Below are 12792 nucleotides of genomic sequence, written 5' to 3' on the forward strand. Positions count from 1 at the left end.
CTATTCTCCCGATGAACATTTCTGGGTGACTCTTAATAGGATCCCAGGTGGGTATGAACTTCCATCCCTGTTTTTTTTTTTTTTTTTCACTTATCCATAGATTGAGTTTGCTAACATTCAGCTCTTCTTTGAAATTATTTGGGAAAAATAAATAAATGCCTGGAAAGCGATTAGTCAGCTTGCTTTTTAGTGGCAGGTCTACTGTCTTCTTCGGAGAAGGCAAAGGCACCCCATTCCAGTACTCTTGCCTGGAAAATCTCATGGAGGGAGGAGCCTGGTGGGCTGCAGTCCCTGGGGTCGCTAAGAGTCGGACACGACTGAAGCAACTTAGCAGCAGCAGCAGCTAGTGTCTTATGGGCCTCCCTGGTGGCTAAAATGGTGAAGAAATGTGCCCACCGTGCAGGAGACTCGGGTTTGATCACTGCCTCGGGAAGATCCCCTAAAGGGGGAGGAATGGCAACCCACTCGAATATTCTTATCTGGAGAATCCCATGGACAGAGGAGCCTGGCGGGCTAAAGTCCCTGGGGTCCCAAAGAGTCAGACACGACTGAGTGACACACACACACACACTACCACCTTATAACTGTGCTGTACAGTGATCTAAGAAATATGCCAATTTCCTGGAGCGCTGGCAAACTGCCTTTGAAGGTGTGTCACACAGTTCCTCACCTTGAGCTCAGTCTTTTGAATGAATGCCTTTCATAGTCCTTGATAAGAACAGTTGTGACATCATGAGACTGGCTTTGAATAAGCATCCTATGAATTGAAATCAGTGGTGTTTCTCTTAGAGGCTGCTGCACAGTATTATACTGATGCTCAAAGTTCACGGGGCTGTTCCATCTTTGGAGGTTTACAAATTATCACTCTGGCTTGAACATCTCTAGTCTCAGACCTGACCAGGTGTCCAGGTCTCAACTCACTTGGTTCAGTAAATCTAGTCTGATATTTTATTTCCTGGGAGAGTGAGTCACAGTGAGTTGAAACATGCGGAGAGACATTCTGGCTGGAGCTGACCCCAGGTCACTTGTCAATTGTTAAGTCCCATTTTCTTATTAGAAATTGCCCTTTGCAGTCTCTTGTTGTGATATACTGTGAAGTCTTTCCCATTGTTCATGATAATTTGGGGCTAAGGTATTTGAGGCATGGAGGCGGGAAACAGCAGCAGATTCCCTCTTTAGATTCAGGACTGGGTTTCTTTTCAAAGTTCTGTTTCCCATATGTTGTCTGGGAAGGTCCGTGTGACCTCTAGGGCCTCTTCCTGGCGATGTCCCAATGCCCTAGTTTCTACTCTTGTGCCAGCTTGCCTGTGGGTGTCAGCCCTGCGGGGAGGTGACCCCAAGCCTGCCACGCTTGAAAAACCTCCCTTCTCTTGGCCGCAGCATCGCTATTGTTGGCACACACGATTGCTACCTTCATACCTGAACGTGGACTCACAGCAATTGTTAGGTGCCCAATAGCGCAGCATCCCTGAGGGCTAATCTAGAGTGGCAGTTACAGAAACCTACTTAAAGAGGGGAGGAAAAAGGACTGGCAAGGTGGTTGGGGGCAGAGGCATGCAGTGAACTTCAGACAAGAGTAGGTTAGAGTTCACAAAGACTTGCAGGAGGGGGAGTGAATCGGCGTTTTTTCACAGTTTAAGTTGCACCGGAAAGTGGGGTGCGGTTGCTTGCTGCTCGAAAGAAGCGAGGTTGGTGGAAAGGAAGGCTTGCTTTATTTTGGATGCTGACCACGGAGCGGGGAGGGCAGACTTCTGTCCAAAGGAGGGCTTTCCCCTACTGACAACCAGTGGGCAAGAGCTTTTATAAGCTGCAGGAGGGGCTACAGGCAGAAACAGCACAGTCAGAGCTGACAGTCATCTTGAAATTGGTCATCAGTGGTCGGTTTGTTCCCCTTTCCTTGACACCAGTTCTCGGAATTGTGGCAGCTTATGTCATGGCTCGGAGAAGGCAGTGGCACCCCACTCCAGTACTCTTGCCTGGAAAATCCCATGGATGGAGGAGCCTGGTAGGCTGCAGTCCATGGGGTCGCTAAGAGTCGGACACGACTGAGCGACTTCACTTTCACTTTTCACTTTCATGCATTGGAGAAGGAAATGACAACCCACTCCAGTGTTCTTGCCTGGAGAATCCCAGGGACGGGGGAGTCTGGTGGGCTGCCGTCCATGGGGTCGCACAGAGTCGGACACGACTGAAGCGACTTAGCAGCAGCAGCAGCGTGTCATGACTATGGTCAAGTAGTTAACTTACCTGAGGTTTCAGTTATCTATAAGACAGCTCACAGGATATGGCTCAGATATTTATTTATCTATAGCCCTTGAGAAGGAACCAAAGGTCCTTGACTATGCTTAATGACAGCATTATTATTATTTGGTCTGCTTGGACTATTTTCCTTTGTTTCTGCATTTTCTCACTTCTCTGATTCAACTTATTCTTTGGCTAAAGTTTTTCCACAAAGGTAGGCAAAGGACACAGGGTAGGGGGCTGGGCAAGAACCACGGGCAGAGCCCTGCTCCATTTCATAGTGAGTGTTCATCCTAATTGTTCACAAATAAGTGTAAACATTCTGTACATGGCATGCAATACCGTTTTTGTTAATACAGTTTGTGCTGGGTATGTTATGCACCATAGCACCTCTTTTAATTATGAGAAATAATCATTGTTATCCTTATGTACAGATGAGGAAAATCAGGCTTAGTAGCAGTGGTAATCGTTCAGTCGTGTCCGTTCTTTGCAACCCCATGGACTGTAGCCCACCAGGCTCCTCTGTCCATGAAATTTCTCCAGGCAAGAATACTGGATTGGGTTGCCATTTCTTTCTCCAGGAGATCTTCCTGGCTCAGGGATTGAACCCGGGTCTCCTGTATCGCAGGCGGATTCTTTACCATCTGAGCCACCAGGGATGTGCTCAGTTCACACAGCTTGTCCAAGGCAAAGCTGGGGTCTGATCCTGGATTTGAGAGCCCTGAAGTTTGAAGTGTTTCTCTTGTAGCAGGAAAAGGAACAGTCTTGTTTTGTTTTTTCTTTGCTGTATATCTAAAACAAATTCCCTGCAGAACCCCAGAAAGGTGAAAAGACAAGTTTGGAAGAGTGAAAGAAAGCCCCACCTGACCATTCTAACCTAGAAATCAGGTTAGCAGGGATATGGAAGAGTGTGTGTGTGTGTGTGTGTGTGTGAGTGTGAGTGTGTGTGTGTGTGTGTGTGTGTGTGTGTGTGTGTGTGTTTGGAGTCACAGGAAGGTGCCCTTGCTGGAACCAACTGCCACGACCCACCCAGGCTTTTGTACCTGCTCCCCACGCCCGCTCTAGACCAGGCTGTGGTCTGGCTCTCCCTCCGCGCAGCCAGTGGACCTGGGAAGTACTCTTCAGGGCTCCTCTGCTGCTCACAGAGGCTGGTGGGCGAGACCCATTCAGGCTGACTTTGAACCTAGTCACTGCTAAACGGTAACAAAAAGAACATGAAGAATCTTGAGGACATTGTCTCCCTACAGAATAGAAAAGAAGTCTTCAAAAAAAAACCAAAATAGAAACATTGGTGCCATGTGTGTTTTCAGCAATTAACAAATACTTATTAAACCCCGGTGGTACCTGGCACCATTCTGTGAACTGAGGGTGGCTCTGGAAGGAGACAGGTATGACTTTATGGAATTTAAGTTTTGAGATTTGAATGGTTGCGTTATCAGGTTGAGTGACTTTAGTTCATCAGGTTGTAGTATATTGAGCTAATCCACCCCCCGACTCCAACCCCTCAAAATGTTGTGGGTTTTTTTTTTCCCCCTGATTATCCGTCCCCGTTTTTAAAAATAAGAAATATATTCAAGAGCTTTAAAATTTTAAGTTAAATTTTTTTTAACTCTATGAGCTGCCAATATTAATGCTTCCTTGTATTCTTCCAGAGATATTTTATTAAGTTTATAGATTATAAAATTAATTAAACATCGTGTGTGGAAAATAGTACACTTTCTTTTTTTTTTTTAAGTTCACAAAATACACATCAAAAAGAAGAATGGCCATTTTTTTAGACACCGTATTGCTGACTCATCAGAAAAGTCCTGATGTTGGGAAAGATTGAGGGTAGGAGGAGAACGGGGCAACAGAGGATGAGATGGTTGGATGGCATCTGTTACTCAATAGACATGAGTTTGAGCAAGCTCAGGAGATGGTGAAGGACAGGAAACCCCAGAGTGCTGCAATCCATGGGGTCGCAAAGAGTCAGACACGACTAAGCGCCTGGATGACAACAAATTGTGAGTGAGAAACAGCAGTTGATAAGATGTAACCTCTATTTAAATAGATCATATGCAGACATTTAGGAAACTAATTTTCATTTAAAATTTTTTGAAGCATTTTTGATTGTTCACTTGTTTGTTTAATTTTTTGGCCATGCCATGGGGCAGCTTAGCTTCCCCACCCATGACTGAACTGGTGCCCCTCGAAGTGGAAGCACAGAGTCTTAAACTCTGGACCGCCTGGAAGTCCCATTATGTATTTTGTTAATATATACATATTTTATTTTTTTAAATTTTGGCCATGCCATGCAGCTTGCAGGATCTCAGTCCCCTGACCAGGAATTGAATCTGGGCATGAACCCCTAGACCGCCAGGGAGCTCCCCAACACAGCAGGACTCTCTGACCTGACCCCCCTCCTCCCTTACCGCATCTCTCTCCCCTCACTGCTTCATACCTAAGGCCTCACACTTCATATCCCAGCAACTACTTGGTCCTACACACTTCTGCGATTTTCCCTTAATTTTTTTTTTTTTGGTGGCTTTTTATGATGTCTTCTCTGAGCTACCCTTCCTATCATCTCTGACTATTCCTATGCATCCTTTGTAACCCTCCTTGGATGTCACCTCCTCCAGAAGCCGTCCTTGATAACCCACCTCCCAGACAGCTGGTTACTCCTATTCGCCCTGCCACAGTTGCCAGCACTAAATTATAACTACCTGCTAAGTGAAAAGCCCCTCTGCCCTTCCTCCTCCTTGTTTGAGTTCCTTTAGGGTGAGGAATGTGATATCCATTTTTATCTTTTCCATCACTACCCCTACACTGCGGCCTATTGCTGTGCCTGAAGAGGGTTTGATGCTTGTGGGTTGGGTCTGGGGAGGGGACGGTTAGGAGACACTGAATACACGCATATGTATGGCTGAGTCACTGCTGTGCGCCTGAAACTATCACAACATTGTTAATCAGCTATCAAAGTCTGAAAAAAAGTTCAGAGAGTGGTGTCCCCTGTCTGAGGTGGGGAGGAGTAATTTTTGATAGAATCAGAGAAACAGTGGGTAGGCTTGAAGGTATAATTCCGTAAGAGCTAGGCCAAGAAGTGATACCAGTAAAGAGAGAGAGAACCAGTCCTTGTGGAATTTTAAGAGTTTCAGCTGGAATGTTAATAGGGCAGAATCATTGCTTAGAAAACTGATTCCCAGGGGCTTCCCTGATGGTCCAGTGGTTAAGACTCCATGCTTCCACTATAAAGGGTGCGGGTTCGATCCTTGGTCAGGGAGCTAAGAGCTGAGTGGTCCAAAAAACAAACAAAAACTGGCTCCTGGGCAGCCAGCTGGGCCCGCGCAGTCTCCTCTGATGCCCGGAGCGAGCACCAGTTCCCTAGGCGGGCACTGCCACCTGGTTCCTGTCTTACCTGCCCTCAGTCTGAGTATCTCCCACAGCTTGGCACTTAGCCAGCCCTGCGGTTTGTCTCCCACTTGGCTACTCCCGGCTCACAGAGTGGGCTTCTTCTGTCTGAATCTGACCCAGAGTACCCCTTAGGGGCTTTCCTGGTGGCTCAGACAGTAAAGAATGTGCCTGCAATGCAGGAGACCCAGGTTCAATCCTTGGGTCGGAAAGATCCCCTGGAGAAGCGAATGGCTACCCACTCCACTATTCTTGCCTGGAGAATCCCATGGACAGAGGAGCCTGGCGGGCTACAGTCCATGGGATCGAAAAAAGCTGGACGTGACTGAGCAACAAACACCTTCACCTTCAACCCTTAGCTACTGGCTTGGAAAAAACAGGAGCAAAAGGAAATGAAAGGTTAAAGGAAAAACAACAATAGAAACTTGAGAAACATTTCTCCAGGTGTAGCTCTCAGCAAATGTAAACACTGAGCTCTTGGGAAGGTACGTGTTCTCTCTGAAAAGGTTACCCCAACCTTAAATCTGGGCGTGGCTGGATCAACCCCCAGGCTTTTTCAAAGTACGCATTGTGTTCTCTGAACATCAGCCTAAATTTAGAGTTCGGTTTCTATTGCCACAAAGGATGCATTCAGTCATGTTGATCGTACCATTGATTGAGAATGATGAACATAATCGGATTGGAAGCATCCTGTTTTAATGAACATTATTAGAACGTTCAGGCTTATACTTGAGTTATTTTTTCGTGCCTGAATGACAGTCCACAGTGGCACCTATTTTGTTGACATGGAGGTAAATTCAGATTGAAGGAGAAATGACACTAAACAGATCCTTTCCTTGGGTTCCTATCCGCTGAGCAGAGTTTTCACATGACATCGTTTCTGTATGGCCAGATAATGTTAAATACACATAATACAATTGGACATGATTTTCACAATATTGTATCAGGGCGGCAGGCCTGTTTTGCTTGTTTTGTCTCTTTGGTAAATGTAGGTGATTCTTGGGGAAGTAATTTGAGGTCAGAGAAGGTCACGCTATATCCTGGCTCTTGAGAATCTAGATGTCAGCCTGGCCCCAGGGGTAGAGAAACCTTAGACAGGTTACAGAGTATTCACATAATTAAACTATACTAAGCCGGTGGCTCAGTGGTAAAGAACCCGCCTGCCAATGCAGGAGACGAGGGTTCAATCCCTGGGTCAGGAAGATCTGCTGGAGTGGCCACCCACTCCAGTATTCTTGCCTGGGAAAGCCCCTGGACAGAAGAGCCTAGTGGGCTACAGTCCATGGGGTCGACCTAGCAACTAAACAAAAAAGACAGAACTATACTGAAGCCGTAGCCATTTGAAGGCATTTATTTATGATGCCTCTGGCCATCGGTTGTGCTGTATAACACTCGGATCATTTTCTTTTAAAAAAATACATTTATTTCTTGGTTTTTGGCTGCATGGGGTCTGTATTGCTGGGGGCTTTCTCTAGTTGTGGAGGACAGGGGCTCCTCCCCGTTGCGGTGCAAGGCCCTCTCACTGCGGTGGCTTCTCCTGTTGCGGAGCACTGGCTTTAGGGCCTGGGGGCTTCCGCAGCTGCGGAGCACAGACTCAAGTCGCCCCATGGCATGTGGAATCTTCCCAAACCAGGGATCAAACCTTTGTTCCCTGCACTGGCAGATGGATTCTTGACCACTGAACCCCCAGGGAAGTTCCTGGGTCATCCTCTTCACTGGGGAATCTGTGCCCAATGATTTCCCCACCCATCCTGTGAAGGAAATAATCTGGAAATACTGCTCTTAATTAACTTTTAATCCCTAATTCCTAGAACAACATTATATAAACAAGAAAAATTGGGTTATCGTATATATACACATTTAATTATGTACAGATACCATTCCTAAATATCCAGTAAGCTGAGCTTAACACAACTTTAAGTCGTGCAGAAAGGATTAATGTCTTGCTTTAGACCCAGCAAGGCCATTTTTTTTGCAACTTTCATTCCACTTCCAATCAATTTTCTACCGACTGTCTGAAATTAATCTTTTCAAGAAGAACCAAGGTTTTAGGTTTTATGTATTTTTGGCCACGCTGTGTGTCTTTCGGGATCTTTAGTTCCCTGAGCAGAGACCAAACCGTGTTCGGTGTAATAGAAGTGCAGAATCCCAACCATTGGACCACCAGGGAAGTCCCTTAGTGACTCTTTAAAACAGTAAAATGTTCGTTGCATGTCACAGTCATAACAGATATATATAATCGGTGTCTACAGATCTCGTTGTCATCTAGATCTCTACTTTCTCTGAACCACAGCAATGGCATCTCCCGATATCTCCCCTCAAGTGCACGCAATACTATGAAAAGGCTTTGGAACCAGATAAGTGCAGGTTAGATATTGGCTCCCATTGCCTCCTAACTGTGTGATACTGGTCTTGGTCTATGCTGTCTCAGTTAACCCATCTGTGATGGTGGGAGTAATAAATTTAGTCTCGAGAAGTTATGAATATTAAATAAGATAATGTATATAGTGTAGTGGTTCCCAGACAGAGCATGCTTCAGGAGCCCGGTGGAGCCCATTAAAACACGGACTGCTGGCCCCTAGCGCCAGGATTTCCAGTCCAGTAGGACCGGAGCAGGGTCCAGAATTTGTAGTTCTAACAAGTTGTGGGGGGTACTGATGCTAGAAGCCCCCCTTGAGAACTGTTGGCACGGCCCTTTTACAGAGTAGCACATAGATTTGCAGCAAATGTTGGTGCTGTTTATTTCCATCTCCTTAACAGAGAAAAAAAGGTAATCACCAGTAAAAATGAAAATGAGTTTATATAAGGCAAAGCTTTACAGTTTTGGTTGCTTAGGGTGGCTATTGAAAAGGGGTGTGGAAATGACTGATGCTTGGGAAGGACTCACGTTGAAGAAATATCCCGGGCTTTGGGGTGAGACAAACTGATGATGAATTTTGGCTCTGTCCTTAGTAACTTTGTGACCATGGGTGGTGGTATTTAGTCACTAAGTCATATCTGACTCTTTGCGACTCCAAGGACTGTAGCCTGCCAGGCTCCTCTGTCCATGGGATTTCCCAGGCAAGATTACTGGAGTGGGTTGCTATTTGCTTCTTCAGACTATCTTTCTGACCCAGGGATCAAAACCTGGGTCTCCTGCGCCTCCTGCATTGACAAGTGAATTCTTTACCATTGAGCCGCCTGAGAAGCCTGACCACGGATACCCAAACTTTAAACTCCTCATCTGTTTAAACTCACAGTAATGATGGCTACTTAGTAAAACTGATTTGAGAACTGAGTGAAAAAAAATGGGTGTAAACTGAGAGGTGAAGTGTTTTTCTATTTGTTAATACAAATACGTATTAAGAAAACCTAAATATGGTGTAGAATTCCTAAACTAATGAGATCCTCAAGGAAGGTGTTAAATTAAACCCGTTTAAATCTCTTTTCGCTACGAAAAGATGTCTGCACCATGGCCCCAAAACCATGTAAAACTAGATGTAAGTTCATCCAAAGAGAAATAGGAGGAACTATAAGAAAACTTAAGCAGTTTAACATGTTAGGATGCGGATTTTTTATAATTTTGATTTCCCTGAATGTTATTGGGTATAATTTCTGAAACTACAGAAAAGTCTCACTTAGTTCTTACAGTAATACTGTGAAGTATGTTCTCATATCCATGAGAAGAGTGTTTCCTTAAAGATGCAAAGGATGTTAGTATCTTCAGGACTCTTTCTGAGATCACATCACATGAAAGGAACAGGAGCTGGGATTAATAGGATTGTTTTATTCTCTTAAACCTTATCATGTACAGAGATGTCAGTTTAGAATAAATATAATTTCTTGGAAAAGGAAATCGACATAGCCAAGATGTGAAAGAAATTGGAGTTTTTTTTTTCCCCCACAGTCAATCTGTATAGGTTTCTGTGCATTCAGCCACATCCTTCTCATTTCCGTGTTCAACTTCCTGGATGTTAAAACAAATTATTGCTCCTTCTAGCTACTTACCAGGGACCACTGTAAAATTCTATTGTGTGTGTGTGTGTGTGTGCTAAGTCGTCAGTTGTGTCTGACCCTCGGCAGCCCTATGGACTGACTGGCTGTGTTAGACTATGTCTGCCTCTGGGTGACCCACCGGGCTCCTCTGTCCATAGAATTCTCGAGGCAAGAATACTGGAGTAGGTTGCTGTGCCCTCCTCTAAAACTCTATTAGAGATTTACAAACACACACAATCGGATGCAGAATGGTACAGTCATCCTTATGTGCCCATCAGCCAGTCTCAAACTGAATTTATTATAAGCACACGTTCTTTAATCTTTAGGAGCAATATGTTTGTTAAGATGCTCATTTTGGCCTTCCTCTTCCTGTAGGGAACATGGGAGGAGTTTGTTACTAAGAGTAGGAATTGCTTAGTGGGGGTAGACTGTTCCATGTGCAGTGTTTAGAGGTAATTTTTTCCATCTCTTCTAGCTACTGAATATTCTGCCTCCTTTATATAGGAGGGAAAAAAGACATTGACAGTCTAACTATTTTATGAATCCCCTTTGGAATTGCCTTGGGGAGTTTCCTGTTGGTCCAGTGGTTTTTCCTGTTGGTCCATTGTTTAGGACGCCAAGAGCTCACTGCCGAGGGCTCCAGGTTCGATCCCTGGTCAGGGAACTAAGATCCCGCAAGCCACATGATGTGGCCCAAGACAAAAGCAAACAAGAAACAATGCCTGGGTTCAATCTCTGACTGGGGAACTGAGATCCCACAAGTTGCATGGTGCAGCCAAAGGGGAAAAAAAAAAAAAAACAAGCAAATACAGCATGTAGTTATGTCATTGTGCTTTTGTTACTTTTGGCTTGACAGTGTCTGTGATTCAGAATAAATATTAGGAACATTGTGAACTTAATTGGAAGAATAAGAATAACCCCAACTGTATCCACTTCTTTTTCAGGAACACAAAAAGGAAGAGAAGCTTCTTTTTCAGAAACACATGTGACAGACTCACAAAGCTTCCTATCATGAGTCCTTGCAATCCATTAGATCATCTGAGGACTTTGTACTGTTTATGTCACAATATCCCAATAGGATCTCTTATCAGAAGTCATACAGAAGAGGATTTGTCTAGATTTGTAGATGGCTCAAGGGTTTATCTTTTCCTGTAAAGTGAATGTATTAGTCACTGGTCCGTATCCACAATTCAGAGTTGCTAAAATATTGAAATAACTGTTGCACAAATGGAAACAGCAGTATTCAAGTGCTTTAAAGTAAGCTCTCCACATCTGAAAACTGAATGCTCAGAATTGGCACTTTGATCCCTAAAATGACCCTGAGCAGAGAAGAAGGGGGCAAGGACTGAGGGGGCCAACATTTCTCTGAAGTCTCAGGTTTTGTTTTATGAATTTATGTACACATCACATTCCCACCTCTTCTAGAACTTTCTTAAATTTCTAATTGAAATATATTACACAATGTATGGGGCTTCGCTGGTAGCTTAGACGGTGAAGAGTCACCTGCGATGCAGGAGACCTGGGTTCCATCCCTGGGTCAGGAAGATTCCCCTGGAGGAGGGCATGGCAACCCACTCCAGTATTCTTGCCTGGAGAATCCCCATGGACAGAGGAGCCTGGTAGGCTACAGTCCATGGCGTTGCAAAGAGTAGGACATGACTGAGCGACTAAGCACAGCATATACAGTGTATATGTACACTGTATACATGTTGATGTATAGCAGAAAACAACACAATATTGTAATTAGCCTTCAATTAAAAATAAATAAATTTTGAAAAAAGAAATATACATACACGAAACCCAACGTATCAGAATTGAAATGACTGAATTTTCAAACTGATCCTCACCTGAGTAACCAGTACAAGAGCCCACACTCCTACAAATACTCCAGGAATCCCCCAGTACTCTCTTCAAGAGCAACAATCATCTTGACCCTCTAGTTTTGCTGCTTTTGTGTCATCATAGAGCTTCTAATTGTAGCCTAGTGCTTTTCATCCAAATGTTCAGGTTAAATAGATTCTTTCAAGAAGAAATGCTCAGGCCACACTGTGATTTCGTGTGTTTCTAAAAACTGCTGGACATTCCATGGGTTGGGGGTGAGGGGCGGGAGTGGGCTGGGATACCCACATGTGCCAGGTACAACCTAGGACCCTCTGTCCCATGTTTCTTCTCTTTTTAATTTTTTTTAAAGAAGTTTCTCCTATTTGCAGAACAGTCTAAGCAGAAGTACTTCTGTGGTTCTATATAAAAAGTTAGGCTTGTTGTAGATAGGCAGTTAGTTCCCAGAATGAGCAACCTATATATACCCCAGTGCGTGCAGCACCAAATGGAATTTACCACTGACCTTCAACTCCTTCAGACTTGTCTCGGGTTGTAGATAGGGTTTAAAATTAGACAACAGCCCTAAGCAAGCATGGTTTTTATTTGGCTGCTTTTACATGGACTTGGAGGGAAGGCTTTACAACTTAGGAATGCATTCTTGATTTACATCCAACTGGGTGTAACCTGGTGCCTTGTTTTGAGGGTGAGGTAGGCACTGCAGTCAGGGCAAGAGGAAAATTCGTCTAATGGGTTCATTAAGGGCCTTTCCCCAGACAGGAGACAAAGCAGCGCAGGGCGTGCTACGTTCTGTTGATTCTAACAAGGAAAGGCCTGGCCATGAAATAGCTTTCAGTGTAATGGAGTGCGAAGGACGATCAGTACTGTAAATACTTTTATTTGAAGTGAAGTGAAGTCACTCGGTCGTGTCTGACTCTTTGCGACCCCATGGACTGTAGTCTACCAGGCTCCTCCGTCCAAGGGATTTTCCAGGCAAGAGTACTGGAGTGGGTGGCCATTGCCTTCTCCAGGGGATCTTTCCAACCCAGGGATCGAACCCGGGTCTCCCGCATTGTAGGCAGATGCTTTACCACTTGCGCCACCAGGAAAGTCTATTTATTTGAAACAGTCACATAAAACTAGGAGATGCCACTTGAAATGCAAATGCCTAATTTAACCTGTGAACAAACACATCTAAACGAATAGATTACAGGGAAAATATGACTTGATGTTCACATGCTGCAAATAACAATGCTTCATCCTAAGGAAACAGGTTTTTGGACTGATGAAAGTGGTGAACATTTGTGTATAAGGGATGCCCAAACTCATTTTAGGAAACCCAGTCCATATTTCTCAGTGGTAAAGACCACT

The 12792-nt window shown here is 44.5% G+C and overlaps 1 protein-coding gene across 2 annotated transcripts in view; it reads left to right on the plus strand.

Annotated features, from left to right (window-relative positions):
- Positions 1 to 12792, plus strand: part of LOC104985613 (N-acetyllactosaminide beta-1,6-N-acetylglucosaminyl-transferase) — a 120870-nt gene that overhangs the window by 83524 nt on the left and 24554 nt on the right. The gene's annotated exons all lie outside the window — the stretch shown is intronic.

This window comes from Bison bison, unplaced genomic scaffold (assembly GCF_000754665.1).
Source record: "Bison bison bison isolate TAMUID 2011002044 unplaced genomic scaffold, Bison_UMD1.0 scf7180017864053, whole genome shotgun sequence".
In the NCBI taxonomy this organism is placed as follows: Eukaryota; Metazoa; Chordata; class Mammalia; order Artiodactyla; family Bovidae; genus Bison; species Bison bison.